General features: G+C 36.7%; 19 non-coding genes across 19 annotated transcripts; 7 read left to right on the top strand and 12 right to left on the bottom strand.

Moving 5' to 3' along the window:
• Positions 1–124: 124 nt before the first annotated feature.
• Positions 125–198, bottom strand: TRNAN-GUU (transfer RNA asparagine (anticodon GUU)). The gene has a single exon. It is a non-coding gene; the product is annotated as a tRNA-Asn (tRNA).
• Positions 199–1,286: 1,088 nt separating this feature from the next.
• TRNAN-GUU (transfer RNA asparagine (anticodon GUU)) lies at positions 1,287–1,360 on the bottom strand. The gene has a single exon. It is a non-coding gene; the product is annotated as a tRNA-Asn (tRNA).
• Positions 1,361–1,546: 186 nt separating this feature from the next.
• On the top strand, positions 1,547–1,618 carry TRNAM-CAU (transfer RNA methionine (anticodon CAU)). Its single transcript has one exon. It is a non-coding gene; the product is annotated as a tRNA-Met (tRNA).
• A 1,996-nt stretch (positions 1,619–3,614) lies between these two features.
• TRNAN-GUU (transfer RNA asparagine (anticodon GUU)) lies at positions 3,615–3,688 on the bottom strand. Its single transcript has one exon. It is a non-coding gene; the product is annotated as a tRNA-Asn (tRNA).
• A 6,922-nt stretch (positions 3,689–10,610) lies between these two features.
• Positions 10,611–10,684, bottom strand: TRNAN-GUU (transfer RNA asparagine (anticodon GUU)). The gene has a single exon. It is a non-coding gene; the product is annotated as a tRNA-Asn (tRNA).
• A 2,259-nt stretch (positions 10,685–12,943) lies between these two features.
• On the bottom strand, positions 12,944–13,017 carry TRNAN-GUU (transfer RNA asparagine (anticodon GUU)). Its single transcript has one exon. It is a non-coding gene; the product is annotated as a tRNA-Asn (tRNA).
• A 1,092-nt stretch (positions 13,018–14,109) lies between these two features.
• On the bottom strand, positions 14,110–14,183 carry TRNAN-GUU (transfer RNA asparagine (anticodon GUU)). Its single transcript has one exon. It is a non-coding gene; the product is annotated as a tRNA-Asn (tRNA).
• Positions 14,184–15,276: 1,093 nt separating this feature from the next.
• Positions 15,277–15,350, bottom strand: TRNAN-GUU (transfer RNA asparagine (anticodon GUU)). The gene has a single exon. It is a non-coding gene; the product is annotated as a tRNA-Asn (tRNA).
• A 3,422-nt stretch (positions 15,351–18,772) lies between these two features.
• Positions 18,773–18,846, bottom strand: TRNAN-GUU (transfer RNA asparagine (anticodon GUU)). The gene has a single exon. It is a non-coding gene; the product is annotated as a tRNA-Asn (tRNA).
• Positions 18,847–19,032: 186 nt separating this feature from the next.
• On the top strand, positions 19,033–19,104 carry TRNAM-CAU (transfer RNA methionine (anticodon CAU)). The gene has a single exon. It is a non-coding gene; the product is annotated as a tRNA-Met (tRNA).
• A 1,997-nt stretch (positions 19,105–21,101) lies between these two features.
• On the bottom strand, positions 21,102–21,175 carry TRNAN-GUU (transfer RNA asparagine (anticodon GUU)). Its single transcript has one exon. It is a non-coding gene; the product is annotated as a tRNA-Asn (tRNA).
• Positions 21,176–21,361: 186 nt separating this feature from the next.
• TRNAM-CAU (transfer RNA methionine (anticodon CAU)) lies at positions 21,362–21,433 on the top strand. The gene has a single exon. It is a non-coding gene; the product is annotated as a tRNA-Met (tRNA).
• Positions 21,434–22,269: 836 nt separating this feature from the next.
• On the bottom strand, positions 22,270–22,343 carry TRNAN-GUU (transfer RNA asparagine (anticodon GUU)). Its single transcript has one exon. It is a non-coding gene; the product is annotated as a tRNA-Asn (tRNA).
• Positions 22,344–22,529: 186 nt separating this feature from the next.
• TRNAM-CAU (transfer RNA methionine (anticodon CAU)) lies at positions 22,530–22,601 on the top strand. The gene has a single exon. It is a non-coding gene; the product is annotated as a tRNA-Met (tRNA).
• An 835-nt stretch (positions 22,602–23,436) lies between these two features.
• Positions 23,437–23,510, bottom strand: TRNAN-GUU (transfer RNA asparagine (anticodon GUU)). The gene has a single exon. It is a non-coding gene; the product is annotated as a tRNA-Asn (tRNA).
• Positions 23,511–23,696: 186 nt separating this feature from the next.
• Positions 23,697–23,768, top strand: TRNAM-CAU (transfer RNA methionine (anticodon CAU)). The gene has a single exon. It is a non-coding gene; the product is annotated as a tRNA-Met (tRNA).
• Positions 23,769–24,605: 837 nt separating this feature from the next.
• Positions 24,606–24,679, bottom strand: TRNAN-GUU (transfer RNA asparagine (anticodon GUU)). The gene has a single exon. It is a non-coding gene; the product is annotated as a tRNA-Asn (tRNA).
• Positions 24,680–24,865: 186 nt separating this feature from the next.
• Positions 24,866–24,937, top strand: TRNAM-CAU (transfer RNA methionine (anticodon CAU)). Its single transcript has one exon. It is a non-coding gene; the product is annotated as a tRNA-Met (tRNA).
• Positions 24,938–27,199: 2,262 nt separating this feature from the next.
• TRNAM-CAU (transfer RNA methionine (anticodon CAU)) lies at positions 27,200–27,271 on the top strand. The gene has a single exon. It is a non-coding gene; the product is annotated as a tRNA-Met (tRNA).
• Positions 27,272–27,895: the final 624 nt, after the last annotated feature.

The following is a 27,895-nucleotide window of genomic DNA, read 5'->3' as shown; positions in this document are numbered from 1 at the left end:
TGACTTAATCAAATATAACTCTGATTGCATCAGAGAAGGCCAGGTACCCTACACCATAAGAGGTGGTTTGAAATTTTGACTTGTCTACTTAAAGATCACCAAAATTTGATCACAAGGTCAATTACGTCCCTCGGTGGGATTGAACCACCAACCTTTCGGTTAACAGCCGAATGCACTAACCGATTGTGCCACAGAGACAGCTTGCAAAAGCATGTGCTGACAAAGGCTAAAAAGCATTCATCTAGAAAGTTTCCTAGAAAAAGGTTAAAAAGGCAATAATCTGGAGAGTTTTGCAAGATTTTTCTTCCATTGACCAACGAAGAAACACATTGGTACTTTCACATGATGAGTGAGTACTTCAGGATCTCTGACACTTACATGAGCAGCAGAGTGGCGCAGCAGAAGCGTGCTGGGCCCATAACCCCGAGGTCGGTGGATCGAAACCATCCTCTGCTATGTGCACTTATTTTTTTGTTAATTAAATTCTTCCAAAACTGGAATTGATATTTTGACTCTTTTATTTTTACTTAAAGTACAATAACTTTTAACATTTTAATTTGTTTTAATAGTATATTGACAGCATTGTTTTCTTTCAGAAATCCACTTAATTTTCTTTACCCTATTACTGAAATGGTAATTGACAAAAACAAGCTACATTGTCACCAGAAGAGCAATGCAAAATGTACAATTGATATTTCAAAATCATCTTTCCAGCTTGAATTTCAATGATGCATTGGGGCAACGATTTTGTGAGAAACATCTTCACCCTTAAAGAAAGATTTTCTTAACTTCTTACCTGTGTGCTGATTAGATATCACCTGGTTTTCACATTAAACAGATTCCCACTTGAGAAAGCAGCAAGGATGCAGTGAGGTTTATGTTTCCTGGTGTCAACCTGTATTATTTCAGTGGACATTGTAATGAGGATGCATCTTGCTGCCTTTCCAATGAAGCAAGTTTTAATCAGTAATAGGTGAAAAACCATTCCTACAAAGGTGTTAATCAGAGACTTGGCTTTGTGGACACTTTTCAGAGAGCAAATGTGTTAGCATAAAAATAAAGCCATAAAATGGAGAGCTGATTAATCACTCAATTGGATTTCTCTGCCTGCATAATTTTTTTTCTCTGCAACCCCATGCTAAATTGTGCTTCCTGTTTTTTATAAAAAAAACTTAATCAAATCTGATTGCATCAGAGAAGGCCAGGTACCCTACACTATAAGAGGTGGTTTGAAATTTTGACTTGTCTACTTAAAGATCACCAAAATTTGATCACAAGGTCAATTACGTCCCTGGGTGGGATTGAACCACCAACCTTTCGGTTAACAGCCGAATGCGCTAACCGATTGCGCCACAGAGACAGCTTGCAAAAGCATGTACTGACAAAGGCTAAAAAGCATTCATCTAGAAAGTTTCCTAGAAAAAGGTTAAAAAGGCAATAATCTGGAGAGTTTTGCAAGATTTTTCTTCCATTGACCAACGAAGAAACACATTGGTACTTTCACATGATGAGTGAGTACTTCAGGATCTGTGACACTTACATGAGCAGCAGAGTGGCGCAGCGGAAGCGTGCTGGGCCCATAACCCAGAGGTCGGTGGATCGAAACCATCCTCTGCTATGTGCACTTATTTTTTTGTTAATTAAATTCTTCCAAAACTGGAATTGATATTTTGACTCTTTTATTTTTACTTAAAGTACAATAACTTTTAACATTTTAATTTGTTTTAATAGTATATTGACAGCATTGTTTTCTTTCAGAAATCCACTTAATTTTCTTTACCCTATTACTGAAATGGTAATTGACAAAAACAAGCTACATTGTCACCAGAAGAGCAATGCAATATGTACAATTGATATTTCAAAATCATCTTTCCAGCTTGAATTTCAATGATGCATTGGGGCAACGATTTTGTGAGAAACATCTTCACACTTAAAGAAAGATTTTCTTAACTTTTTACCTGTGTGCTGATTAGATATCACCTGGTTTTCACATTAAACAGATTCCCACTTGAGAAAGCAGCAAGGATGCAGTGAGGTTTATGTTTCCTGGTGTCAACCTGTATTATTTCAGTGGACATTGTAATGAGGATGCATCTTGCTGCCTTTCCAATGAAGCAAGTTTTAATCAGTAATAGGTGAAAAACCATTCCTACAAAGGTGTTAATCAGAGACTTGGCTTTGTGGACACTTTTCAGAGAGCAAATGTGTTAGCATAAAAATAAAGCCATAAAATGGAGAGCTGATTAATTACTCAATTGGATTTCTCTGCCTGCATAATTTTTTTTCTCTGCAACCCCATGCTAAATTGTGCTTCCTGTTTTTTATAAAATGACTTAATCAAATCTGACTCTTATTGCATCAGAGAAGGCCAGGTACCCTACACTATAAGAGGTGGTTTGAAATTTTGACTTGTCTACTTAAAGATCAGCAAAATTTGATCACAAGGTCAATTACGTCCCTGGGTGGTATTGAACCACCAGCCTTTCGGTTAACAGCCGAATGCACTAACCGATTGCACCACAGAGACAACTTGCAAACGCATGTACTAACAAAGGCTAAAAAGCATTCATCTAGAAAGTTTCCTAGAAAAAGGTTAAAAAGGCAATAATCTGGAGAGTTTTGCAAGATTTTTCTTCCATTGACCAACGAAGAAACACATTGGTACTTTCAGATGATGAGTGAGTACTTCAGGATCTCTGACACTTACGTGAGCAGCAAAGTGGCGCAGCGGAAGCGTGCTGAGCCCATAACCAAGAGGTCGGTGGATCGAAACCATCCTCTGCTATGTGCACTTATTTTTTTGTTAATTAAATTCTTCCAAAACTGGAATTGATATTTTCACTCTTTTATTTTTACTTAAAGTACAATAACTTTTAACATTTTAATTTGTTTTAATAGTATATTGACAGCATTGTTTTCTTTCAGAAATCCACTTAATTTTCTTTACCCTATTACTGAAATGGTAATTGACAAAAACAAGCTACATTGTCACCAGAAGAGCAATGCAAAATGTACAATTGATATTTCAAAATAATCTTTCCATCTTGAATTTCAATGATGCATTGGGGCAACGATTTTGTGAGAAACATCTTCACCCTTAAAGAAAGATTTTCTTAACTTCTTACCTGTGTGCTGATTAGATATCACCTGGTTTTCACATTAAACAGATTCCCACTTGAGAAAGCAGCAAGGATGCAGTGAGGTTTATGTTTCCTGGTGTCAACCTGTATTATTTCAGTGGACATTGTAATGAGGATGCATCTTGCTGCCTTTCCAATGAAGCAAGTTTTAATCAGTAATAGGTGAAAAACCATTCCTACACAGGTGTTAATCAGAGACTTGGCTTTGTGGACACTTTTCAGAGAGCAAATGTGTTAGCATAAAAATAAAGCCATAAAATGGAGAGCTGATTAATCACTCAATTGGATTTCTCTGCCTGCATAATTTTTTTTCTCTGCAACCCCATGCTAAATTGTGCTTCCTGTTTTTTATAAAAAAACTTAATCAAATCTGATTGCATCAGAGAAGGCTAGGTACCCTACACTATAAGAGGTGGTTTGAAATTTTGACTTGTCTACTTAAAGATCACCAAAATTTGATCACAAGGTCAATTACGTCCCTGGGTGGGATTGAACCACCAACCTTTCGGTTAACAGCCAAATGCGCTAACCGATTGCGCCACAGAGACAGCTTGCAAAAGCATGTACTGACAAAGGCTAAAAAGCATTCATCTAGAAAGTTTCCTAGAAAAAGGTTAAAAAGGCAATAATCTGGAGAGTTTTGCAAGATTTTTCTTCCATTGACCAACGAAGAAACACATTGGTACTTTCACATGATGAGTGAGTACTTCAGGATCTCTGACACTTACATAAGCTGCAGAGTGGCGCAGCGGAAGCGTGCTGGACCCATAACCCAGAGGTCGGTGGATCAAAACCATCCTCTGCTATGTGCACTTATTTTTTTGTTAATTAAATTCTTCCAAAACTGGAATTGATATTTTGACTCTTTTATTTTTACTTAAAGAACAATAACTTTTAACATTTTAATTTGTTTTAATAGTATATTGACAGCATTGTTTTCTTTCAGAAATCCACTTAATTTTCTTTACCCTATTACTGAAATGGTAATTGACAAAAACAAGCTACATTGTCACCAGATGAGCAATGCAAAATGTACAATTGATATTTCAAAATCATCTTTCCATCTTGAATTTCAATGATGCATTGGGGCAACGATTTTGTGAGAAACATCTTCACCCTTAAAGAAAGATTTTCTTAACTTCTTACCTGTGTGCTGATTAGATATCACCTGGTTTTCACATTAAACAGATTCCCACTTGAGAAAGCAGCAAGGATGCAGTGAGGTTTATGTTTCCTGGTGTCAACCTGTATTATTTCAGTGGACATTGTAATGAGGATGCATCTTGCTGCCTTTCCAATGAAGCAAGTTTTAATCAGTAATAGGTGAAAAACCATTCCTACAAAGGTGTTAATCAGAGACTTGGCTTTGTGGACACTTTTCAGAGAGCAAATGTGTTAGCATAAAAATAAAGCCATAAAATGGAGAGCTGATTAATCACTCAATTGGATTTCTCTGCCTGCATAATTTTTTTTCTCTGCAACCCCATGCTAAATTGTGCTTCCTGTTTTTTTATAAAATGACTTAAACAAATATGACTCTGATTGCATCAGAGAAGGCCAGGTACCCTACACCATAAGAGGTGGTTTGAAATTTTGACTTGTCTACTTAAAGATCAGCAAAATTTGATCACAAGGTCAATTACGTCCCTGGTTGGGATTGAACCACCAACCTTTCGGTTAACAGCCAAATGCGCTAACCGATTGCGCCACAGAGACAGCTTGCAAAAGCATGTACTGACAAAGGCTAAAAAGCATTCATCTAGAAAGTTTCCTAGAAAAAGGTTAAAAAGGCAATAATCTGGAGAGTTTTGCAAGATTTTTCTTCCATTGACCAACGAAGAAACACATTGGTACTTTCACATGATGAGTGAGTACTTCAGGATCTCTGACACTTACATGAGCAGTAGAGTGGCGCAGCGGAAGCGTGCTGGGCCCATAACCGCGAGGTCGGTGGATCGAAACCATCCTCTGCTATGTGCACTTATTTTTTTGTTAATTAAATTCTTCCAAAACTGGAATTGATATTTTGACTCTTTTATTTTTACTTAAAGTACAATAACTTTTAACATTTTAATTTGTTTTAATAGTATATTGACAGCATTGTTTTCTTTCAGAAATCCACTTAATTTTCTTTACCCTATTACTGAAATGGTAATTGACAAAAACAAGCTACATTGTCACCAGAAGAGCAATGCAAAATGTACAATTGATATTTCAAAATCATCTTTCCAGCTTGAATTTCAATGATGCATTGGGGCAACGATTTTGTGAGAAACATCTTCACCCTTAAAGAAAGATTTTCTTAACTTCTTACCTGTGTGCTGATTAGATATCACCTGGTTTTCACATTAAACAGATTCCCACTTGAGAAAGCAGCAAGGATGCAGTGAGGTTTATGTTTCCTGGTGTCAACCTGTATTATTATTTTAGTGGACATTGTAATGAGGATGCATCTTGCTGCCTTTCCAATGAAGCAAGTTTTAATCAGTAATAGGTGAAAAACCATTCCTACAAAGGTGTTAATCAGAGACTTGGCTTTGTGGACACTTTTCAGAGAGCAAATGTGTTAGCATAAAAATAAAGCCATAAAATGGAGAGCTGATTAATCACTCAATTGGATTTCTCTGCCTGCATAATTTTTTTTCTCTGCAACCCCATGCTAAATTGTGCTTCCTGTTTCTTATAAAATGACTTAATCAAATCTGACTCTGATTGCATCAGATAAGGCCAGGTACCCTACACTATAAGAGGTGGTTTGAAATTTTGACTTGTCTACTTAAAGATCAGCAAAATTTGATCACAAGGTCAATTACGTCCCTGGGTGGTATTGAACAACCAGCCTTTCGGTTAACAGCCGAATGCGCTAACCGATTGCGCCACAGAGACAGCTTGCAAAAGCATTTACTGACAAAGGCTAAAAAGCATTCATCTAGAAAGTTTCCTAGAAAAAGGTTAAAAAGGCTATAATCTGGAGAGTTTTGCAAGATTTTTCTTCCATTGACCAACGAAGAAACACATTGGTACTTTCACATGATGAGTGAGTACTTCAGGATCTCTGACACTTACATGAGCAGCAGAGTGGCGCAGCGGAAGCGTGCTGGGCCCAGAGGCCGGTGGATCGAAACCATCCTCTGCTGTGTGCACTTATTTTTTTGTTAATTAAATTCTTCCAAAACCGGAATTGATATTTTGACTCTTTTATTTTTACTTAAAGTTCAATAACTTTTAACATTTTAATTTGCTTTAATAGTATATTGACAGCATTGTTTTCTTTCAGAAATCCACTTAATTTTCTTTACCCTATAACTGAAATGGTAATTGACAAAAACAAGCTACATTGTCACCAGAAGAGCAATGCAAAATGTACAATTGATATTTCAAAATCATCTTTCCAGCTTGAATTTCAATGATGCATTGGGGCAACGATTTTGTGAGAAACATCTTCACCTTTAAAGAAAGATTTTCTTAACTTCTTACCTGTGTGCTGATTAGATATCACCTGGTTTTCACATTAAACAGATTCCCACTTGAGAAAGCAGCAAGGATGCAGTGAGGTTTATGTTTCCTGGTGTCAACCTGTATTATTTCAGTGGACATTGTAATGAGGATGCATCTTGCTGCCTTTCCAGTGAAGCAAGTTTTAATCAGTAATAGGTGAAAAACCATTCCTACAAAGGTGTTAATCAGAGACTTGGCTTTGTGGACACTTTTCAGAGAGCAAATGTGTTAGCATAAAAATAAAGCCATAAAATGGAGAGCTGATTAATCACTCAATTGGATTTCTCTGCCTGCATAATTTTTTTTCTCTGCAACCCCATGCTAAATTGTGCTTCCTGTTTTTTTATAAAATGACTTAATCAAATCTGACTCTGATTGCATCAGAGAAGGCCAGGTACCCTACACTATAAGAGGTGGTTTGAAATTTTGACTTGTCTACTTAAAGATCACCAAAATTTGATCATAAGGTCAATTACGTCCCCGGGTGGAATTGAACCACCAACCTTTCGGTTAACAGCCAAATGCGCTAACCGATTGCGCCACAGAGATAGCTTGCGAAAGCATGTACTGACAAAGGCTAAAAAGCATTCATCTAGAAAGTTTCCTAGAAAAAAGTTAAAAAGGCAATAATCTGGAGAGTTTTGCAAGATTTTTCTTCCATTGACCAACGAAGAAACACATTGGTACTTTCACATGATGAGTGAGTACTTCAGGATCTCTGACACTTACGTGAGCAGCAGAGTGGCGCAGCGGAAGCGTGCTGTGCACATAATCCAGAGGTTGGTGGATCGAAACCATCCTCTGCTATGTGCACTTATTTTTTTGTTAATTAAATTCTTCCAAAACTGGAATTGATATTTTGACTCTTATTTTTACTTAAAGTACAATAACTTTTAACATTTTAATTTGTTTTAATAGTATATTGACAGCATTGTTTTCTTTCAGAAATCCACTTAATTTTCTTTACCCTATTACTGAAATGGTAATTGACAAAAACAAGCTACATTGTCACCAGAAGAGCAATGCAAAATGTACAATTGATATTTCAAAATCATCTTTCCAGCTTGAATTTCAATGATGCATTGGGGCAACGATTTTGTGAGAAACATCTTCACCCTTAAAGAAAGATTTTCTTAACTTCTTACCTGTGTGCTGATTAGATATCACCTGGTTTTCACATTAATCAGATTCCCACTTGAGAAAGCAGCAAGGATGCAGTGAGGTTTATGTTTCCTGGTGTCAACCTGTATTATTTCAGTGGACATTGTAATGAGCATGCATCTTGCTGCCTTTCCAATGAAGCAAGTTTTAATCAGTAATAGGTAAAAAACCATTCCTACAAAGGTGTTAATCAGAGACTTGGCTTTGTGGACACTTTTCATAGAGCAAATGTGTTAGCATAAAAATAAAGCCATAAAATGGAGAGCTGATTAATCACTCAATTGGATTTCTCTGCCTGCATAATTTTTTTTCTCTGCAACCCCATGCTAAATTGTGCTTCCTGTTTTTTATAAAATGACTTAATCAAAAATGACTCTGATTGCATCAGAGAAGGCCAGGTACCCTACACCATAAGAGGTGGTTTGAAATTTTGACTTGTCTACTTAAAGATCACCAAAATTTGATCACAAGGTCAATTACGTCCCTGGGTGGTATTGAACCACCAACCTTTCGGTTAACAGCCGAATGCGCCAACCGATTGCGCCACAGAGACAGCTTGCAAAAGCATGTACTGACAAAGGCTAAAAAGCATTCATCTAGAAAGTTTCCTAGAAAAAGGTTAAAAAGGCAATAATCTGGAGAGTTTTGCAAGATTTTTCTTCCATTGACCAACGAAGAAACACATTTGTACTTTCAAATGATGAGTGAGTACTTCAGGATCTCTGACACGTACATGAGCAGCAGAGTGGCACAGCGGAAATGTGCTGGGCCCATAACCCAGAGGTCGGTGGATCGAAACCATCCTCTTCTATGTGCACTTATTTTTTTGTTAATTAAATTCTTCCAAAACTGGAATTGATATTTTGACTCTTTTATTTTTATTAAAGTACAATAACTTTTAACATTTTAATTTGTTTTAATAGTATATTGACAGCATTGTTTTCTTTCAGAAATCCACTTAATTTTCTTTACCCTATTACTGAAATGGTAATTGACAAAAACAAGCTACATTGTCACCAGAAGAGCAATGCAAAATGTACAATGATATTTCAAAATCATCTTTCCATCTTGAATTTCAATGATGCATTGGGGCAACAATTTTGTGAGAAACATCTTCACCCTTAAAGAAAGATTTTCTTAACTTCTTACCTGTGTGCTGATTAGATATCACCTGGTTTTCACATTAAACAGATTCCCACTTGAGAAAGCAGCAAGGATACAGTGAGGTTTATGTTTCCTGGTGTCAACCTGTATTATTTCAGTGGACATTGTAATGAGGATGCATCTTGCTGCCTTTCCAATGAAGCAAGTTTTAATCAGTAATAGGTGAAAAACCATTCCTACAAAGGTGTTAATCAGAGACTTGGCTTTGTGGACACTTTTCAGAGAGCAAATGTGTTAGCATAAAAATAAAGCCATAAAATGGAGAGCTGATTAATCACTCAATTGGATTTCTCTGCCTGCATAATTTTTTTTCTCTGCAACCCCATGCTAAATTGTGCTTCCTGTTTTTTATAAAATGACTTAATCAAATCTGACTCTGATTGCATCAGAGAAGGCAAGGTACCCTACACTATAAGAGGTGGTTTGAAATTTTGACTTGTCTACTTAAAGATCACCAAAATTTGATCACAAGGTCAATTACGTCCCCGGGTGGGATTGAACCACTAACCTTTCAGTTAACAGCCGAATGCGCTAACCGATTGCGCCACAGAGACAGCTTGCAAAAGCATGTACTGACAAAGGCTAAAAAGCATTTATCTAGAAAGTTTCCTAGAAAAAGGTTAAAAAGGCAATAATCTGGAGAGTTTTGCAAGATTTTTCTTCCATTGACCAACGAAGAAACACATTGGTACTTTCAAATGATGAGTGAGTACTTCAGGATCTCTGATACGTACATGAGCAGCAGAGTGGCACAGCGGAAGCGTGTTGGGCCCATAACCCAGAGGTCGGTGGATCGAAACCATCCTCTGCTATGTGCACTTATTTTTTTGTTAATTAAATTCTTCCAAAACTGGAATTGATATTTTGACTCTTTTATTTTTACTTAAAGTACAATAACTTTTAACATTTTAATTTGTTTTAATAGTATATTGACAGCATTGTTTTCTTTCAGAAATCCACTTAATTTTCTTTACCCTATTACTGAAATGGTAATTGACAAAAACAAACTACATTGTCACCAGAAGAGCAATGCAAAATGTACAATTGATATTTCAAAATCATCTTTCCATCTTGAATTTCAATGATGCATTGGGGCAACGATTTTGTGAGAAACATCTTCACCCTTAAAGAAAGATTTTCTTAACTTCTTACCTGTGTGCTGATTAGATATCACCTGGTTTTCACATTAAACAGATTCCCACTTGAGAAAGCAGCAAGGATGCAGTGAGGTTTATGTTTCCTGGTGTCAACCTGTATTATTTCAGTGGACATTGTAATGAGGATGCATCTTGCTGCCTTTCCAATGAAGCAAGTTTTAATCAGTAATAGGTGAAAAACCATTCCTACAAAGGTGTTAATCAGAGACTTGGCTTTGTGGACACTTTTCAGAGAGCAAATGTGTTAGCATAAAAATAAAGCCATAAAATGGAGAGCTGATTAATCACTCAATTGGATTTCTCTGCCTGCATAATTTTTTTTCTCTGCAACCCCATGCTAAATTGTGCTTCCTGTTTTTTATAAAATGACTTAATCAAATCTGACTCTGATTGCATCAGAGAAGGCCAGGTACCCTACACTATAAGAGGTGGTTTGAAATTTTGACTTGTCTACTTAAAGATCACCAAAATTTGATCATAAGGTCAATTACGTCCCCGGGTGGGATTGAACCACCAACCTTTTGGTTAACAGCCAAATGCGCTAACCGATTGCGCCACAGAGACAGCTTGCAAAAGCATGTACTGACAAAGGCTAAAAAGCATTCATCTAGAAAGTTTCCTAGAAAAAGGTTAAAAAGGCAATAATCTGGAGAGTTTTGCAAGATTTTTCTTCCATTGACCATCGAAGAAACACATTGGTACTTTCACATGATGAGTGAGTACTTCAGGATCTCTGACACTTACGTGAGCAGCAGAGTGGTGCAGCAGAAGCGTGCTGGGCCCATAACGCAGAGGTTGGTGGATCGAAACCATCCTCTGCTATGTGCACTTATTTTTTTGTTAATTAAATTCTTCCAAAACTGGAATTGATATTTTGACTCTTTTATTTTTACTTAAAGTACAATAACTTTTAACATTTTAATTTGTTTTAATAGTATATTGACAGCATTGTTTTCTTTCAGAAATCCACTTAATTTTCTTTACCCTATTACTGAAATGGTAATTGACAAAAACAAGCTACATTGTCACCAGAAGAGCAATGCAAAATGTACAATTGATATTTCAAAATCATCTTTCCAGCTTGAATTTCAATGATGCATTGGGGCAACGATTTTGTGAGAAACATCTTCACCCTTAAAGAAAGATTTTCTTAACTTCTTACCTGTGTGCTGATTAGATATCACCTGGTTTTCACATTAAACAGATTCCCACTTGAGAAAGCAGCAAGGATGCAGTGAGGTTTATGTTTCCTGGTGTCAACCTGTATTATTTCAGTTGACATTGTAATGAGGATGCATCTTGCTGCCTTTCCAATGAAGCAAGTTTTAATCAGTAATAGGTGAAAAAACATTCCTACAAAGGTGTTAATCAGAGACTTGGCTTTGTGGACACTTTTCAGAGAGCAAATGTGTTAGCATAAAAATAAAGCCATAAAATGGAGAGCTGATTAATCACTCAATTGGATTTCTCTGCCTGCATAATTTTTTTCTCTGCAACCCCATGCTAAATTGTGCTTCCTGTTTTTTATAAAATGACTTAATCAAATCTGACTCTGATTGCATCAGAGAAGGCCAGGTACCCTACACTATAAGAGGTGGTTTGAAATTTTGACTTGTCTACTTAAAGATCACCAAAATTTGATCACAAGGTCAATTACGTCCCCGGGTGGGATTGAACCACTAACCTTTCAGTTAACAGCCGAATGCGCTAACCGATTGCGCCACAGAGACAGCTTGCAAAAGCATGTACTGACAAAGGCTAAAAAGCATTTATCTAGAAAGTTTCCTAGAAAAAGGTTAAAAAGGCAATAATCTGGAGAGTTTTGCAAGATTTTTCTTCCATTGACCAACGAAGAAACACATTGGTACTTTCAAATGATGAGTGAGTACTTCAGGATCTCTGATACGTACATGAGCAGCAGAGTGGCACAGCGGAAGCGTGTTGGGCCCATAACCCAGAGGTCGGTGGATCGAAACCATCCTCTGCTATGTGCACTTATTTTTTTGTTAATTAAATTCTTCCAAAACTGGAATTGATATTTTGACTCTTTTATTTTTACTTAAAGTACAATAACTTTTAACATTTTAATTTGTTTTAATAGTATATTGACAGCATTGTTTTCTTTCAGAAATCCACTTAATTTTCTTTACCCTATTACTGAAATGGTAATTGACAAAAACAAACTACATTGTCACCAGAAGAGCAATGCAAAATGTACAATTGATATTTCAAAATCATCTTTCCATCTTGAATTTCAATGATGCATTGGGGCAACGATTTTGTGAGAAACATCTTCACCCTTAAAGAAAGATTTTCTTAACTTCTTACCTGTGTGCTGATTAGATATCACCTGGTTTTCACATTAAACAGATTCCCACTTGAGAAAGCAGCAAGGATGCAGTGAGGTTTATGTTTCCTGGTGTCAACCTGTATTATTTCAGTGGACATTGTAATGAGGATGCATCTTGCTGCCTTTCCAATGAAGCAAGTTTTAATCAGTAATAGGTGAAAAACCATTCCTACAAAGGTGTTAATCAGAGACTTGGCTTTGTGGACACTTTTCAGAGAGCAAATGTGTTAGCATAAAAATAAAGCCATAAAATGGAGAGCTGATTAATCACTCAATTGGATTTCTCTGCCTGCATAATTTTTTTTCTCTGCAACCCCATGCTAAATTGTGCTTCCTGTTTTTTATAAAATGACTTAATCAAATCTGACTCTGATTGCATCAGAGAAGGCCAGGTACCCTACACTATAAGAGGTGGTTTGAAATTTTGACTTGTCTACTTAAAGATCACCAAAATTTGATCATAAGGTCAATTACGTCCCCGGGTGGGATTGAACCACCAACCTTTTGGTTAACAGCCAAATGCGCTAACCGATTGCGCCACAGAGACAGCTTGCAAAAGCATGTACTGACAAAGGCTAAAAAGCATTCATCTAGAAAGTTTCCTAGAAAAAGGTTAAAAAGGCAATAATCTGGAGAGTTTTGCAAGATTTTACTTCCATTGACCATCGAAGAAACACATTGGTACTTTCACATGATGAGTGAGTACTTCAGGATCTCTGACACTTACGTGAGCAGCAGAGTGGTGCAGCAGAAGCGTGCTGGGCCCATAACCCAGAGGTTGGTGGATCGAAACCATCCTCTGCTATGTGCACTTATTTTTTTGTTAATTAAATTCTTCCAAAACTGGAATTGATATTTTGACTCTTTTATTTTTACTTAAAGTACAATAACTTTTAACATTTTAATTTGTTTTAATAGTATATTGACAGCATTGTTTTCTTTCAGAAATCCACTTAATTTTCTTTACCCTATTACTGAAATGGTAATTGACAAAAACAAGCTACATTGTCACCAGAAGAGCAATGCAAAATGTACAATTGATATTTCAAAATCATCTTTCCAGCTTGAATTTCAATGATGCATTGGGGCAACGATTTTGTGAGAAACATCTTCACCCTTAAAGAAAGATTTTCTTAACTTCTTACCTGTGTGCTGATTAGATATCACCTGGTTTTCACATTAAACAGATTCCCACTTGAGAAAGCAGCAAGGATGCAGTGAGGTTTATGTTTCCTGGTGTCAACCTGTATTATTTCAGTTGACATTGTAATGAGGATGCATCTTGCTGCCTTTCCAATGAAGCAAGTTTTAATCAGTAATAGGTGAAAAAACATTCCTACAAAGGTGTTAATCAGAGACTTGGCTTTGTGGACACTTTTCAGAGAGCAAATGTGTTAGCATAAAAATAAAGCCATAAAATGGAGAGCTGATTAATCACTCAATTGGATTTCTCTGCCTGCATAATTTTTTTCTCTGCAACCCCATGCTAAATTGTGCTTCCTGTTTTTTATAAAATGACTTAATCAAATCTGACTCTGATTGCATCAGAGAAGGCCAGGTACCCTACACTATAAGAGGTGGTTTGAAATTTTGACTTGTCTACTTAAAGATCACCAAAATTTGATCACAAGGTCAATTACGTCCCCGGGTGGGATTGAACCACCAACCTTTCGGTTAACAGCCGAATGCGCTAACCGATTGCGCCACAGAGACAGCTTGCAAAAGCATGTACTGACAAAGGCTAAAAAGCATTCATCTAGAAAGTTTCCTAGAAAAAGGTTAAAAAGGCAATAATCTGGAGAGTTTTGCAAGATTTTTCTTCCATTGACCAACGAAGAAACACATTGGTACTTTCACATGATGAGTGAGTACTTCAGGATCTCTGACACTTACATGAGCAGCAGAGTGGCGCAGCGGAAGCGAGCTGGGCCCATAACCCAGAGGTCGGTGGATCGAAACCATCCTCTGCTATGTGCACTTATTTTTTTGTTAATTAAATTCTTCCAAAACTGGAATTGATATTTTGACTCTTTTATTTTTACTTAAAGTACAATAACTTTTAACATTTTAATTTGTTTTAATAGTATATTGACAGCATTGTTTTCTTTCAGAAATCCACTTAATTTTCTTTACCCTATTACTGAAATGGTAATTGACAAAAACAAGCTACATTGTCACCAGAAGAGCAATGCAAAATGTACAATTGATATTTCAAAATCATCTTTCCATCTTGAATTTCAATGATGCATTGGGGCAACGATTTTGTGAGAAACATCTTCACCCTTAAAGAAAGATTTTCTTAACTTCTTACCTGTGTGCTGATTAGATATCACCTGGTTTTCACATTAAACAGATTCCCACTTGAGAAAGCAGCAAGGATGCAGTGAGGTTTATGTTTCCTGTTGTCAACCTGTATTATTTCAGTGGACATTGTAATGAGGATGCATCTTGCTGCCTTTCCAATGAAGCAAGTTTTAATCAGTAATAGGTGAAAAACCATTCCTACAAAGGTGTTAATCAGAGACTTGGCTTTGTGGACACTTTTCAGAGAGCAAATGTGTTAGCATAAAAATAAAGCCATAAAATGGAGAGCTGATTAATCACTCAATTGGATTTCTCTGCCTGCATCATTTTTTTTCTCTGCAACCCCATGCTAAATTGTGCTTCCTGTTTTTTATAAAATGACTTAATCAAATCTGACTCTGATTGCATCAGAGAAGGCCAGGTACCCTACACTATAAGAGGTGGTTTGAAATTTTGACTTGTCTACTTAAAGATCACCAAAATTTGATCACAAGGTCAATTACATCCCCGGGTGGGATTGAACCACCAACCTTTCGGTTAACAGCCGAATGCGCTAACCGATTGCGCCACAGAGACAGCTTGCAAAAGCATGTACTGACAAAGGCTAAAAAGCATTCATCTAGAAAGTTTCCTAGAAAAAGGTTAAAAAGGCAATAATCTGGAGAGTTTTGCAAGATTTTTCTTCCATTGACCAATGAAGAAACACATTGGTACTTTCACATGATGAGTGAGTACTTCAGGATCTCTGACACTTACATGAGCAGCAGAGTGGCGCAGCGGAAGCGTGATGGGCCCATAACCCAGAGGTCGGTGGATCGAAACCATCCTCTGCTATGTGCACTTATTTTTTTGTTAATTAAATTCTTCCAAAACTGGAATTAATATTTTGACTCTTTTATTTTTACTTAAAGTACAATAACTTTTAACATTTTAATTTGTTTTAATAGTATATTGACAGCATTGTTTTCTTTCAGAAATCCACTTAATTTTCTTTACCCTATTACTGAAATGGTAATTGACAAAAACAAGCTACATTGTCACCAGAAGAGCAATGCAAAATGTACAATTGATATTTCAAAATCATCTTTCCATCTTGAATTTCAATGATGCATTGGGGCAACGATTTTGTGAGAAACATCTTCACCCTTAAAGAAAGATTTTCTTAACTTCTTACCTGTGTGCTGATTAGATATCACCTGGTTTTCACATTAAACAGATTCCCACTTGAGAAAGCAGCAAGGATGCAGTGAGGTTTATGTTTCCTGGTGTCAACCTGTATTATTTCAGTGGACATTGTAATGAGGATGCATCTTGCTGCCTTTCCAATGAAGCAAGTTTTAATCAGTAATAGGTGAAAAACCATTCCTACAAAGGTGTTAATCAGAGACTTGGCTTTGTGGACACTTTTCAGAGAGCAAATGTGTTAGCATAAAAATAAAGCCATAAAATGGAGAGCTGATTAATCACTCAATTGGATTTCTCTGCCTGCATCATTTTTTTTCTCTGCAACCCCATGCTAAATTGTGCTTCCTGTTTTTTATAAAATGACTTAATCAAATCTGACTCTGATTGCATCAGAGAAGGCCAGGTACCCTACACTATAAGAGGTGGTTTGAAATTTTGACTTGTCTACTTAAAGATCACCAAAATTTGATCACAAGGTCAATTACGTCCCCGGGTGGGATTGAACTACCAACCTTTCGGTTAACAGCCGAATGCGCTAACCGATTGCGCCACAGAGACAGCTTGCAAAAGCATGTACTGACAAAGGCTAAAAAGCATTCATCTAGAAAGTTTCCTAGAAAAAGGTTAAAAAGGCAATAATCTGGAGAGTTTTGCAAGATTTTTCTTCCATTGACCAACGAAGAAACACATTGGTACTTTCACATGATGAGTGAGTACTTCAGGATCTCTGACACTTACATGAGCAGCAGAGTGGCGCAGCGGAAGCGTGATGGGCCCATAACCCAGAGGTCGGTGGATCGAAACCATCCTCTGCTATGTGCACTTATTTTTTTGTTAATTAAATTCTTCCAAAACTGGAATTGATATTTTGACTCTTTTATTTTTACTTAAAGTACAATAACTTTTAACATTTTAATTTGTTTTAATAGTATATTGACAGCATTGTTTTCTTTCAGAAATCCACTTAATTTTCTTTACGCTATTACTGAAATGGTAATTGACAAAAACAAGCTACATTGTCACCAGAAGAGCAATGCAAAATGTACAATTGATATTTCAAAATCATCTTTCCATCTTGAATTTCAATGATGCATTGGGGCAACGATTTTGTGAGAAACATCTTCACCCTTAAAGAAAGATTTTCTTAACTTCTTACCTGTGTGCTGATTAGATATCACCTGGTTTTCACATTAAACAGATTCCCACTTGAGAAAGCAGCAAGGATGCAATGAGGTTTATGTTTCCTGGTGTCAACCTGTATTATTTCAGTGGACATTGTAATGAGGATGCATCTTGCTGCCTTTCCAATGAAGCAAGTTTTAATCAGTAATAGGTGAAAAACCATTCCTACAAAGGTGTTAATCAGAGACTTGGCTTTGTGGACACTTTTCAGAGAGCAAATGTGTTAGCATAAAAATAAAGCCATAAAATGGAGAGCTGATTAATCACTCAATTGGATTTCTCTGCCTGCATCATTTTTTTTCTCTGCAACCCCATGCTAAATTGTGCTTCCTGTTTTTTTATAAAATGACTTTCTCAAATCTGACTCTGATTGCATCAGAGAAGGCCAGGTACCCTACACTATAAGAGGTGGTTTGAAATTTTGACTTGTCTACTTAAAGATCACCAAAATTTGATCACAAGGTCAATTACGTCCCTGGTTGGGATTGAACCACCAACCTTTCGGTTAACAGCCGAATGCGCCAACCGATTGCGCCACAGAGACAGCTTGCAAAAGCATGTACTGACAAAGGCTAAAAAGCATTCATCTAGAAAGTTTCCTAGAAAAAGGTTAAAAAGGCAATAATCTGGAGAGTTTTGCAAGATTTTTCTTCCATTGACCAACGAAGAAACACATTGGTACTTTCACATGATGAGTGAGTACTTCAGGATCTCTGACACTTACATGAGCAGCAGAGTGGCGCAGCGGAAGCGTGCTGGGCCTATAACCCAGAGGTCGGTGGATCGAAACCATCCTCTGCTATGTGCACTTATTTTTTTGTTAATTAAATTCTTCCAAAACTGGAATTGATATTTTGACTCTTTTATTTTTACTTAAAGTACAATAACTTTTAACATTTTAATTTGTTTTAATAGTATATTGACAGCATTGTTTTCTTTCAGAAATCCACTTAATTTTCTTTACCCTATTACTGAAATGGTAATTGACAAAAACAAGCTACATTGTCACCAGAAGAGCAATGCAAAATGTACAATTGATATTTCAAAATCATCTTTCCATCTTGAATTTCAATGATGCATTGGGGCAACGATTTTGTGAGAAACATCTTCACCCTTAAAGAAAGATTTTCTTAACTTCTTACCTGTGTGCTGATTAGATATCACCTGGTTTTCACATTAAACAGATTCCCACTTGAGAAAGCAGCAAGGATGCAGTGAGGTTTATGTTTCCTGGTGTCAACCTGTATTATTTCAGTGGACATTGTAATGAGGATGCATCTTGCTGCCTTTCCAATGAAGCAAGTTTTAATCAGTAATAGGTGAAAAACCATTCCTACAAAGGTGTTAATCAGAGACTTGGCTTTGTGGACACTTTTCAGAGAGCAAATGTGTTAGCATAAAAATAAAGCCATAAAATGGAGAGCTGATTAATCACTCAATTGGATTTCTCTGCCTGCATAATTTTTTTCTCTGCAACCCCATGCTAAATTGTGCTTCCTGTTTTTTTATAAAATGACTTAATCAAATCTGACTGCATCAGAGAAGGCCAGGTACCCTACACTATAAGAGGTGGTTTGAAATTTTGACTTGTCTACTTAAAGATCACCAAAATTTGATCACAAGGTCAATTACGTCCCCGGGTGGGATTGAACCACCAACCTTTTGGTCAACAGCCAAATGCGCTAACCGATTGCGCCACAGAGATAGCTAGCAAAATCATGTACTGACAAAGGCTAAAAAGCATTCATCTAGAAAGTTTCCTAGAAAAAGGTTAAAAAGGCAATAATCTGGAGAGTTTTGCAAGATTTTTCTTCCATTGACCAACGAAGAAACACATTGGTATTTTCACATGATGAGTGAGTACTTCAGGATCTCTGACACTTACATGAGCAGCAGAGTGGCGCAGCGGAAGCGTGCTGGGCCCATAACCCAGAGGTCGGTGGATCGAAACCATCCTCTGCTATGTGCACTTATTTTTTTATTAATTAAATTCTTCCAAAACTGGAATTGATATTTTGACTCTTTTATTTTTACTTAAAGTACAATAACTTTTAACATTTTAATTTGTTTTAATAGTATATTGACAGCATTGTTTTCTTTCAGAAATCCACTTAATTTTCTTTACCCTATTACTGAAATGGTAATTGACAAAAACAAGCTACATTGTCACCAGAAGAGCAATGCAAAATGTACAATTGATATTTCAAAATCATCTTTCCATCTTGAATTTCAATGATGCATTGGGGCAACGATTTTGTGAGAAACATCTTCACCCTTAAAGAAAGATTTTCTTAACTTCTTACCTGTGTGCTGATTAGATATCACCTGGTTTTCACATTAAACAGATTCCCACTTGAGAAAGCAGCAAGGATGCAGTGAGGTTTATGTTTCCTGGTGTCAACCTGTATTATTTCAGTGGACATTGTAATGAGGATGCATCTTGCTGCCTTTCCAATGAAGCAAGTTTTAATCAGTAATAGGTGAAAAACCATTCCTACAAAGGTGTTAATCAGAGACTTGGCTTTGTGGACACTTTTCAGAGAGCAAATGTGTTAGCATAAAAATAAAGCCATAAAATGGAGAGCTGATTAATCACTCAATTGGATTTCTCTGCCTGCATGATTTTTTTTCTCTGCAACCCCATGCTAAATTGTGCTTCCTGTTTTTTTATAAAATGACTTAATCAAATCTGACTCTGATTGCATCAGAGAAGGCCAGGTACCCTACACTATAAGAGGTGGTTTGAAATTTTGACTTGTCTACTTAAAGATCACCAAAATTTGATCACAAGGTCAATTACGTCCCCGGGTGGGATTGAACCACCAACCTTTCGATTAACAGCCGAATGCGCTAACTGATTGCGCCACAGAGACAGCTTGCAAAAGCATGTACTGACAATGGCTAAAAAGCATTCATCTAGAAAGTTTCCTAGAAAAAGGTTAAAAAGGCAATAATCTGGAGAGTTTTGCAAGATTTTTCTTCCATTGACCAACGAAGAAACACATTGGTACTTTCACATGATGAGTGAGTACTTCAGGATCTCTGACACTTACATGAGCAGCAGAGTGGCGCAGCGGAAGCGTGCTGGGCCCATAACCCAGAGGTTGGTGGATCGAAACCATCCTCTGCTATGTGCACTTATTTTTTTGTTAATTAAATTCTTCCAAAACTGGAATTGATATTTTGACTCTTTTATTTTTACTTAAAGTACAATAACTTTTAACATTTTAATTTGTTTTAATAGTATATTGACAGCATTGTTTTCTTTCCGAAATCCACTTAATTTTCTTTACCCTATTACTGAAATGGTAATTGACAAAAACAAGCTACATTGTCACCAGAAGAGCAATGCAAAATGTACAATTGATATTTCAAAATCATCTTTCCATCTTGAATTTCAATGATGCATTGGGGCAACGATTTTGTGAGAAACATCTTCACCCTTAAAGAAAGATTTTCTTAACTTCTTACCTGTGTGCTGATTAGATATCACCTGGTTTTCACATTAAACAGATTCCCACTTGAGAAAGCAGCAAGGATGCAGTGAGGTTTATGTTTCCTGGTGTCAACCTGTATTATTTCAGTGGACATTGTAATGAGGATGCATCTTGCTGCCTTTCCAATGAAGCAAGTTTTAATCAGTAATAGGTGAAAAACCATTCCTACAAAGGTGTTAATCAGAGACTTGGCTTTGTGGACACTTTTCAGAGAGCAAATGTGTTAGCATAAAAATAAAGCCATAAAATGGAGAGCTGATTAATCACTCAATTGGATTTCTCTGCCTGCATAATTTTTTTTCTCTGCAACCCGCTGCTAAATTGTGCTTCCTGTTTTTTATAAAATGACTTAATCAAATCTGACTGCATCAGAGAAGTCCAGGTACCCTACACTATAAGAGGTGGTTTGAAATTTTGACTTGTCTACTTAAAGATCACCAAAATTTGATCACAAGGTCAATTACGTCCCCGGGTGGGATTGAACCACCAACCTTTCGGTTAACAGCCGAATGCGCTAACCGATTGCGCCACAGAGACAGCTTGCAAAAGCATGTACTGACAAAGGCTAAAAAGCATTCATCTAGAAAGTTTCCTAGAAAAAGGTTAAAAAGGCAATAATCTGGAGAGTTTTGCAAGATTTTTCTTCCATTGACCAACGAAGAAACACATTGGTACTTTCACATGATGAGTGAGTACTTCAGGATCTCTGACACTTACATGAGCAGCAGAGTGGCGCAGCGGAAGCGTGCTGGGCCCATAACCCAGAGGTCGGTGGATCGAAACCATCCTCTGCTATGTGCACTTATTTTTTTGTTAATTAAATTCTTCCAAAACGGGAATTGATATTTTGACTCTTTTATTTTTACTTAAAGTACAATAACTTTTAACATTTTAATTTGTTTTAATAGTATATTGACAGCATTGTTTTCTTTCAGAAATCCACTTAATTTTCTTTACCCTATTACTGAAATGGTAATTGACAAAAACAAGCTACATTGTCACCAGAAGAGCAATGCAAAATGTACAATTGATATTTCAAAATCATCTTTCCATCTTGAATTTCAATGATGCATTGGGGCAACGATTTTGTGAGAAACATCTTCACCCTTAAAGAAAGATTTTCTTAACTTCTTACCTGTGTGCTGATTAGATATCACCTGGTTTTCACATTAAACAGATTCCCACTTGAGAAAGCAGCAAGGATGCAATGAGGTTTATGTTTCCTGGTGTCAACCTGTATTATTTCAGTGGACATTGTAATGAGGATGCATCTTGCTGCCTTTCCAATGAAGCAAGTTTTAATCAGTAATAGGTGAAAAACCATTCCTACAAAGGTGTTAATCAGAGACTTGGCTTTGTGGACACTTTTCAGAGAGCAAATGTGTTAGCATAAAAATAAAGCCATAAAATGGAGAGCTGATTAATCACTCAATTGGATTTCTCTGCCTGCATCATTTTTTTTCTCTGCAACCCCATGCTAAATTGTGCTTCCTGTTTTTTTATAAAATGACTTTCTCAAATCTGACTCTGATTGCATCAGAGAAGGCCAGGTACCCTACACTATAAGAGGTAGTTTGAAATTTTGACTTGTCTACTTAAAGATCACCAAAATTTGATCACAAGGTCAATTACGTCCCCGGGTGGGATTGAACCACCAACCTTTTGGTTAACAGCCGAATGCGCTAACCGATTGCGCCACAGAGACAGCTTGCAAAAGCATGTACTGACAAAGGCTAAAAAGCATTCATCTAGAAAGTTTCCTAGAAAAAGGTTAAAAAGGCAATAATCTGGAGAGTTTTGCAAGATTTTTCTTCCACTGACCAACGAAGAAACACATTGGTACTTTCACATGATGAGTGAGTACTTCAGGATCTCTGACACTTACATGAGCAGCAGAGTGGCGCAGCGGAAGCGTGCTGGGCCCATAACCCAGAGGTCGGTGGATCGAAACCATCCTCTGCTATATGCACTTATTTTTTTGTTAATTATATTCTTCCAAAACGGGAATTGATATTTTGACTCTTTTATTTTTACTTAAAGTACAATAACTTTTAACATTTTAATTTGTTTTAATAGTATATTGACAGCATTGTTTTCTTTCAGAAATCCACTTAATTTTCTTTACCCTATTACTGAAATGGTAATTGACAAAAACAAGCTACATTGTCACCAGAAGAGCAATGCAAAATGTACAATTGATATTTCAAAATCATCTTTCCATCTTGAATTTCAATGATGCATTGGGGCAACGATTTTGTGAGAAACATCTTCACCCTTAAAGAAAGATTTTCTTAACTTCTTACCTGTGTGCTGATTAGATATCACCTGGTTTTCACATTAAACAGATTCCCACTTGAGAAAGCAGCAAGGATGCAGTGAGGTTTATGTTTCCTGGTGTCAACCTGTATTATTTCAGTGGACATTGTAATGAGGATGCATCTTGCTGCCTTTCCAATGAAGCAAGTTTTAATCAGTAATAGGTGAAAAACCATTCCTACAAAGGTGTTAATCAGAGACTTGGCTTTGTGGACACTTTTCAGAGAGCAAATGTGTTAGCATAAAAATAAAGCCATAAAATGGAGAGCTGATTAATCACTCAATTGGATTTCTCTGCCTGCATAATTTTTTTTCTCTGCAACCCCATACTAAATTGTGCTTCCTGTTTTTTATAAAATGACTTAATCAAATCTGACTCTGATTGCATCAGAGAAGGCCAGGTACCCTACACTATAAGAGGTAGTTTGAAATTTTGACTTGTCTACTTAAAGATCACCAAAATTTGATCACAAGGTCAATTACGTCCCCGGGTGGGATTGAACCACCAACCTTTTGGTTAACAGCCGAATGCGCTAACCGATTGCGCCACAGAGACAGCTTGCAAAAGCATGTACTGACAAAGGCTAAAAAGCATTCATCTAGAAAGTTTCCTAGAAAAAGGTTAAAAAGGCAATAATCTGGAGAGTTTTGCAAGATTTTTCTTCCATTGACCAACGAAGAAACACATTGGTACTTTCACATGATGAGTGAGTACTTCAGGATCTCTGACACTTACATGAGCAGCAGAGTGGCGCAGCGGAAGCGTGCTGGGCCCATAACCCAGAGGTCGGTGGATCGAAACCATCCTCTGCTATGTGCACTTATTTTTTTGTTAATTAAATTCTTCCAAAACGGGAATTGATATTTTGACTCTTTTATTTTTACTTAAAGTACAATAACTTTTAACATTTTAATTTGTTTTAATAGTATATTGACAGCATTGTTTTCTTTCAGAAATCCACTTAATTTTCTTTACCCTATTACTGAAATGGTAATTGACAAAAACAAGCTACATTGTCACCAGAAGAGCAATGCAAAAAATGTACAATTGATATTTCAAAATCATCTTTCCATCTTGAATTTCAATGATGCATTGGGGCAACGATTTTGTGAGAAACATCTTCACCCTTAAAGAAAGATTTTCTTAACTTCTTACCTGTGTGCTGATTAGATATCACCTGGTTTTCACATTAAACAGATTCCCACTTGAGAAAGCAGCAAGGATGCAGTGAGGTTTATGTTTCCTGGTGTCAACCTGTATTATTTCAGTGGACATTGTAATGAGGATGCATCTTGCTGCCTTTCCAATGAAGCAAGTTTTAATCAGTAATAGGTGAAAAACCATTCCTACAAAGGTGTTAATCAGAGACTTGGCTTTGTGGACACTTTTCAGAGAGCAAATGTGTTAGCATAAAAATAAAGCCATAAAATGGAGAGCTGATTAATCACTCAATTGGATTTCTCTGCCTGCATAATTTTTTTTCTCTGCAACCCCATACTAAATTGTGCTTCCTGTTTTTTATAAAATGACTTAATCAAATCTGACTCTGATTGCATCAGAGAAGGCCAGGTACCCTACACTATAAGAGGTGGTTTGAAATTTTGACTTGTCTACTTAAAGATCACCAAAATTTGATCACAAGGTCAATTACGTCCCCGGGTGGGATTGAACCACCAACCTTTCGGTTAACAGCCGAATGCGCTAACCGATTGCGCCACAGAGACAGCTTGCAAAAGCATGTACTGACAAAGGCTAAAAAGCATTCATCTAGAAAGTTTCCTAGAAAAAGGTTAAAAAGGCAATAATCTGGAGAGTTTTGCAAGATTTTTCTTCCACTGACCAACGAAGAAACACATTGGTACTTTCACATGATGAGTGAGTACTTCAGGATCTCTGACACTTACATGAGCAGCAGAGTGGCGCAGCGGAAGCGTGCTGGGCCCATAACCCAGAGGTCGGTGGATCGAAACCATCCTCTGCTATGTGCACTTATTTTTTTGTTAATTATATTCTTCCAAAACGGGAATTGATATTTTGACTCTTTTATTTTTACTTAAAGTACAATAACTTTTAACATTTTAATTTGTTTTAATAGTATATTGACAGCATTGTTTTCTTTCAGAAATCCACTTAATTTTCTTTACCCTATTACTGAAATGGTAATTGACAAAAACAAGCTACATTGTCACCAGAAGAGCAATGCAAAATGTACAATTAATATTTCAAAATCATCTTTCCATCTTGAATTTCAATGATGCATTGGGGCAACGATTTTGTGAGAAACATCTTCACCCTTAAAGAAAGATTTTCTTAACTTCTTACCTGTGTGCTGATTAGATATCACCTGGTTTTCACATTAAACAGATTCCCACTTGAGAAAGCAGCAAGGATGCAGTGAGGTTTATGTTTCCTGGTGTCAACCTGTATTATTTCAGTGGACATTGTAATGAGGATGCATCTTGCTGCCTTTCCAATGAAGCAAGTTTTAATCAGTAATAGGTGAAAAACCATTCCTACAAAGGTGTTAATCAGAGACTTGGCTTTGTGGACACTTTTCATAGAGCAAATGTGTTAGCATAAAAATAAAGCCATAAAATGGAGAGCTGATTAATCACTCAATTGGATTTCTCTGCCTGCATAATTTTTTTTCTCTGCAACCCCATGCTAAATTGTGCTTCCTGTTTTTTATAAAATGACTTAATCAAATCTGACTCTGATTGCATCAGAGAAGGCCAGGTACCCTACACTATAAGAGGTGGTTTGAAATTTTGACTTGTCTACTTAAAGATCACCAAAATTTGATCACAAGGTCAATTACGTCCCCGGGTGGGATTGAACCACCAACCTTTTGGTTAACAGCCGAATGCACTAACTGATTGCGCCACAGAGACAGCTTGCAAAAGCATGTACTGACAATGGCTAAAAAGCATTCATCTAGAAAGTTTCCTAGAAAAAGGTTAAAAAGGCAATAATCTGGAGAGTTTTGCAAGATTTTTCTTCCATTGACCAATGAAGAAACACATTGGTACTTTTACATGATGAGTGAGTACTTCAGGATCTCTGACACTTACATGAGCAGCAGAGTGGCGCAGCGGAAGCGTGATGGGCCCATAACCCAGAGGTCGGTGGATCGAAACCATCCTCTGCTATGTGCACTTATTTTTTTGTTAATTAAATTCTTCCAAAACTGGAATTGATATTTTGACTCTTTTATTTTTACTTAAAGTACAATAACTTTTAACATTTTAATTTGTTTTAATAGTATATTGACAGCATTGTTTTCTTTCAGAAATCCACTTAATTTTCTTTACGCTATTACTGAAATGGTAATTGACAAAAACAAGCTACATTGTCACCAGAAGAGCAATGCAAAATGTACAATTGATATTTCAAAATCATCTTTCCATCTTGAATTTCAATGATGCATTGGGGCAACGATTTTGTGAGAAACATCTTCACCCTTAAAGAAAGATTTTCTTAACTTCTTACCTGTGTGCTGATTAGATATCACCTGGTTTTCACATTAAACAGATTCCCACTTGAGAAAGCAGCAAGGATGCAATGAGGTTTATGTTTCCTGGTGTCAACCTGTATTATTTCAGTGGACATTGTAATGAGGATGCATCTTGCTGCCTTTCCAATGAAGCAAGTTTTAATCAGTAATAGGTGAAAGACCATTCCTACAAAGGTGTTAATCAGAGACTTGGCTTTGTGGACACTTTTCAGAGAGCAAATGTGTTAGCATAAAAATAAAGCCATAAAATGGAGAGCTGATTAATCACTCAATTGGATTTCTCTGCCTGCATCATTTTTTTTCTCTGCAACCCCATGCTAAATTGTGCTTCCTGTTTTTTATAAAATGACTTAATCAAATCTGACTCTGATTGCATCAGAGAAGGCCAGGTACCCTACACTATAAGAGGTGGTTTGAAATTTTGACTTGTCTACTTAAAGATCACCAAAATTTGATCACAAGGTCAATTCCGTCCCCGGGTGGGATTGAACCACCAACCTTTCGGATAACAGCCGATTGCGCTAACCGATTGCGCCACAGAGACAGCTTGCAAAAGCATGTACTGACAAAGGCTAAAAAGCATTCATCTAGAAAGTTTCCTAGAAAAAGGTTAAAAAGGCAATAATCTGGAGAGTTTTGCAAGATTTTTCTTCCATTGACCAACGAAGAAACACATTGGTACTTTCACATGATGAGTGAGTACTTCAGGATCTCTGACACTTACATGAGCAGCAGAGTGGCGCAGCGGAAGCGTGCTGGGCCCATAACCCAGAGGTCGGTGGATCGAAACCATCCTCTGCTATGTGCACTTATTTTTTGGTTAATTAAATTCTTCCAAAACTGGAATTGATATTTTGACTCTTTTATTTTTACTTAAAGTACAATAACTTTTAACATTTTAATTTGTTTTAATAGTATATTGACAGCATTGTTTTCTTTCAGAAATCCACTTAATTTTCTTTACCCTATTACTGAAATGGTAATTGACAAAAACAAGCTACATTGTCACCAGAAGAGCAATGCAAAATGTACAATTGATATTTCAAAATCATCTTTCCAGCTTGAATTTCAATGATGCATTGGGGCAACGATTTTGTGAGAAACATCTTCACCCTTAAAGAAAGATTTTCTTAACTTCTTACCTGTGTGCTGATTAGATATCACCTGGTTTTCACATTAAACAGATTCCCACTTGAGAAAGCAGCAAGGATGCAGTGAGGTTTATGTTTCCTGGTGTCAACCTGTATTATTTCAGTGGACATTGTAATGAGGATGCATCTTGCTGCCTTTCCAATGAAGCAAGTTTTAATCAGTAATAGGTGAAAAACCAGTCCTACAAAGGTGTTAATCAGAGACTAGGCTTTGTGGACACTTTTCAGAGAGCAAATGTGTTAGCATAAAAATAAAGCCATAAAATGGAGAGCTG

Source organism: Pseudophryne corroboree, chromosome 4, assembly GCF_028390025.1.
Source record: "Pseudophryne corroboree isolate aPseCor3 chromosome 4, aPseCor3.hap2, whole genome shotgun sequence".
NCBI classification, from domain to species: Eukaryota; Metazoa; Chordata; class Amphibia; order Anura; family Myobatrachidae; genus Pseudophryne; species Pseudophryne corroboree.
Note: the sequence above shows the minus strand (reverse complement) of the source record. Positions and strands in the feature narration are given on the sequence as shown.